Below are 5,219 nucleotides of genomic sequence, written 5' to 3' on the forward strand. Positions count from 1 at the left end.
CAACCGAACTATGTGTGAGAAGGCGGATTTAATACAACCTAACAAAGTGAAGTCGCAGGCGCCCAATGAGAGGCGTGATATTAATATCTTTTCCTTGACGACATCCAATAGGTTGACTGAAAAGCAGCCTGTGGGCGGGGCTTGGTGCTGCTCCGGCTGGGTGTTCTTTCTTCAGCCCGTATAGTTTGTACGAGCAGCAGTTGTGATGCAGTCATAAGACGGCCAGGACGAATTTGGGGCGTATGGGAGTCACATGAAAGGAATGATGCAATTCTTGGCAACCAATTTCTAGCTGGGGATAACACCAGCAGAACCAGAACATGTTTTATTAAACAGTATTGGCTCTAACTAAAAATCTAAAAATATACATATATGCACGGAGATCTAATGTCGAAGAATTAGATTGTTTCGGGAACGTTTAAAGCCGAATCGATTTTTCTCACGAATTGTTTCGTCGTTGCGTAACGATAAAAACGTTCGCGATGAGTCCTTTTTTAGCGCTAACTCGATAATTGCTCTCATTCATTAGGATATCGCGATTCTTTTATATCTTGTCGCTTATTGTTGCCTGCCTGAAGTTATCGCCGTCGCCAACACACACACACACACACACACACACACACACACACCCTGTGATGGAACAACAACCGGTCCGACCGTTGGGGGGGGGGGGGGGTACTACCCGTGTTGTATTATTATTATTTTTTTTAAGCTATTTTATTTAAAGAGATTTAAGCGCACGTGCACAGCGCTGTCGTATTCTTTTTTTAATTTCATACCGCGCGCGCTGTCGCAGCTCCGCGAGATATGAAAACCACGCGCCCGAGCGGTGGCGCGTGCGAGCGAGCGTGCGAGTGGTGCTGGGTGTGAACCAAACAAGCGCTTCTCCCCGTTACATGATTATTCATTTGTAACTATTAAAGAACGGTTTTAAAAATTGCATTAGGCTATAAAATGTTTTTTGTAATTACTTGAAACTGGGGAAACAGTGATTTGCGGTTAAACATTATTTTTTCTGTATTTTTATTTTTATTTTTTTTTACACTTTTGTGCATGTTTACTTAATATTATAAGTGGTAAAGCATCGCGGATTACTTTTGATTAAACTCTACTGGACTTTTTTTTTAAAAATATATATATTAATAGATCACAGGTTGTGAGTGTATGAAAAACACTTCCATGCAACGTACGGATACGCGTGTAACGGCGAGACAAGGTCATTAATATTGTTTAACGTTGACTAACTTTGGTCTTTTTTTCATATTTTTGTGAGAGATCTATCTATCGGTGGAGTTTTCGATGCTTATCACAATTTGAAAGAATACGACGTGTTATAGTATGCAGAATTTAATCCGAGAAAGCAAACTGTTGCAGTTGAATTGAAAATGGTTCGCAAAGGTTGTGTGTCTATGGCAGCAAACCAACATGTTTCCATTGTATTGTTCTCACGGAATATAATATACCTTTGATAAACATTACGGCTCAAATCATCACTTTTTTTTTTTTTTTAATATCCTGGACTCTGATAAGTTTATTATGATGATAATAAACCTATAATAAAAAAAAATGTTGCTCCAATCATAATAAGTCAAAGAGGTTCAACAAGGTCACTGACGTCACGCATATATTACTGTAGCGGCAGAGCGCCCGTTCCCGAGGTAAACAACCATCCACCCATCCACCCATCCTGAGTTCTATACCCGCTTCCTCGCGCACTCGGGGGGGTTCTATGGGAGCCCGTTTTCCCAGTTGTCACGGGGCGAAGGCAGGGTCGCACCCTGGACACAATCAGTCCCCATTTTGCCTCAGCCTGGTGCGTGTTTTTTTGGTTGTTTTTTTTTTTTTTTGGAGAGAACCGTCGGAAACTCCACACAGCAGGGGCCGGGATCGAACCCGCAACCTTCTAGCTTGTGTGTCTCGCGACGGTGTTAACCACTTCACCGCCACGTGTCGCTCTGAGATAAACAACAACAACAACAAAACAAAAAAAAAACAACGACAACAACAACAGAAGCGGTCGCACTGGCTGTTCACTGATTCGTCACGTTTGAGCTCGTCAGTCCGGTTACTGACACTTTTTTTTTTTTTTTTTCGGGGAGGGTGGGAGAGAGAGAGAGAGAGAGGGGGGGGGGGGGGGGGGCGGGGTGGTTGGTGGTGGTGGTCCTGATGTGAAACTCTTCACACAAAACTGTTTTTCCATGCGCGGCTCAACGCGCGCAGCCCCATAGCAACAGCGCCAAGCAGCGAATAGAAAGCTCATGCACTGTCTCTAGGACCCGGGTTAAAGCGCTGCAGGAAGCGGCGCGCACACGTCACGACTTGAGTGGCTGTTGCTGAGTAGTTCAGCATACTTTTTCTCCCCTCCCTCCCTCCTCCTCCTCCTCCTCCTCCTCACCCCCCCCCCCCCAACCCTCCCCCCACTCCACCACCAGCCCTGCCGTCTGTTTATTTTGTCAGTCCCGTCGTCTGCCGTGTATTCATTATAAAACAGTGTTTACAAAGCCAGAGCCGGGTTTGCCTCCTTTGTTTTGGTTTGGTTGCGGACCATTTATTGGAAATGACGGCGCCCGTTTTCTGATTCATTTCGTTGTTTTGAGTCATTTTCTTTTTTTTTGGGGGGGGGGGGTGGTTTGGGGACTCATATAAACAAAACCATGGTCTAACGTGGATTATTTATTCTTAATTCTGACATCCGGCCAGTGTCAACTGAGGGCTACAAAGCACTCAGACTGATAACTGTCTGTTGACGGGGGATCAGTCTTTAGATGAGATTCAGTGCTGTTGTTTGTACCTGTTGTAATGTGACAACACTCCCGCTGCCTTTCATAGAAAACAACACGAAACAACAGCAAAACATCAATAACAAAGAAATACTTTTGGCTTAAAGGCGAGGCGTGTTTGGTCAGACCTGCATGATTCCCCCAGATTCAGTGGAACCGAGAAGGTGTGATCACGGTCAGGTTACTGTGCGATGTTCAACAGGATGTAATAGCGGGGCTTAACAAACACTCACAATCGCCAAATTACTCTTGAGGGGGGCGTTTTAGATACAAATAGTGAAATTATGTAACCCGTGATTGTTTGTTCTTTCTTGCGCTACCTCATTTGGAAACAGTCGTGGGGTTTAATTAAACCAACGTTCCAAAGCAGCACATTGGGGGAACAATGAAAAATCAACACCGGAGAGCCGTTGGTGTCTCCAGCCGTTGTCTCTACTCAGGTCAGCTTTTCTGCTTGTTTTTTTAATTGTTTCATTTATTTTTATTTGTTTGCCTTTGAGGTGGATTCCGTCTGTTGGATTCCTCGCTATCGCCGTCTGTCCTCTTTTTTTTTTTTTTTTTCTGACCATTGCCCTTCAGAAAATCTCCACACCCAGCCCCCCCCCCCCCCAACACACACACACACACACACACACACACACACACACACACCAGCTGTCGGAATCCTTCCCCTCACTGAACCGAGACCAACTGATACAGCTGTTAACATGGTGATACTGTAAATCTCTTTTCCTCTCTTTTGGCTGGACACTCTTCACTGCTTCGTTCGCTTGTTTACGTTCCTTTTATTCCTGGAGGCCCCGGCAACCCCCCCTCCCAAAAAAACCCCCACAAAAACTCCCCTTTTTTTTCACCAGAAAATGTCTGACCTATAGAAGAGAAACGCCAGGAATAAAAACAAAACAAAAAAACACACACACACGTCTTGCTTTTGTGTGTACACGCGTGTGTGAAATTAAGATGTATCCCGAGAATTTTATTCCAGAGTGTGAAATTCCTTGGCAGTTAAATTGAGGCTATTCACCCACAGTTATCACCTATCATATAGATATTACTGACTGAGCTGATGGTCTAAATATCGTACGATGGAACCCCATTGCGAGGCTACAATGACAGACAGCGTTCTCTCACCAGTTCCCATTTCCTAACCTCTGTGTCACCAAATATCCAGCGTTGCCTTAGATCCAGCTTTAATGGCCCAAGTTTAAAATTCCCCGGCCGTCACCGCAGCTAAATGTCACATCCACTTGTTGAGATTCCAGCATTTGGAGCTTTGGGGGGACGACTTTGTCGACAATCCTGTTAGCCTGTTAAAACCCTGTTTACCTGCGAGCCTGCCATCTCCTCTACCCTCCCGGCTCTGTCTTCTTCCCTTTTCATTCGCTACCAGCCTCATTCTGCCCCACAACAGTATCCGTCCTATCTTAACACTGATAACCTCCATTCACTCCGTCTGTCCTGCCCTTGGCTCCATCATCGCCGCTTCCTGACATGTCCAGACACATTCCAGGAAGGGGGGGACGGTGGAGGGGACGGGGGGTTGGCACATAGGTTTACGTGGAGCGCTTTCTTTTTGTCTTCACCATCCACCTCTTCACTTCTCTTTAGATTTATAGGGTGTTTTCTTTTTTTTGCAGAAATGTATTGCGAACAAAAAATTAATAATAAATAAAAATTAATCCTATTATCGTCTCTGAAGACAATTGTGAGCCGAGCGTCTGAAAAAATCCCCACGCAGCCAAGTCAGCATCGGCTTCTTTATTCTGAGCGTGGACACGAGAGTCAAAAATATCACAAAAAAAAAAAAGAAGAAAGCACAAAAACAACGCTGCCATGAGAGTGTAAGGTATTAAACTTTAACCGCCAGTCTGAACAGGTGGGCACACTGGCAGCCAGACTCACTCCGGGGCTCTTACTTCATCCTTTCCCATCTCTCCCTTTAGTTTCCCCCCCCCCCTCACATCAGCACCAGAAATAGAGATTTTTCAGCAAGCGGTGCTCCCCACAGCCCTGTCTGTTTTCAGCCGCTCCGCGCCGCACAAGGACTTCAATATTGACTTTATTCAGTGGGGTAAAGGTCGGTGTGTGCTTACTGATTTATATTGATCGCAGCCATTTCAACTGTAGCCTGCTGACCCCAGTTGAGATTTTTGTTTTTTTTTGTTTTTTGTTTTTTTTTGCGCTGGTTGTTGTCTTTTTGTGAGAATTTTTGAGGTCCAGCATGCGGTATTCTAAGGGGGTTTTATTGTCATGAAGTGGAAATGGAAGACAGGTATGTATTCATCTTGTTACATAAAATCACTGAAAATGAAAATAAGATAAAGTGCTGTTTTTGTGGTTGTATTTGAAATCAAGAACGACAATTTTAAAGCAAAAAAAAAAAAAAAAAAAAAAAAATTAGCAATGCTTCAAATTTGCTGTCTGCAATATGTTTGATCT

This window comes from Nelusetta ayraudi, unplaced genomic scaffold, assembly GCF_046127955.1.
Source record: "Nelusetta ayraudi isolate G7.1 ecotype Tasmania unplaced genomic scaffold, CSIRO-AGI_Nayr_v1 ptg000017l, whole genome shotgun sequence".
NCBI classification, from domain to species: domain Eukaryota; kingdom Metazoa; phylum Chordata; class Actinopteri; order Tetraodontiformes; family Monacanthidae; genus Nelusetta; species Nelusetta ayraudi.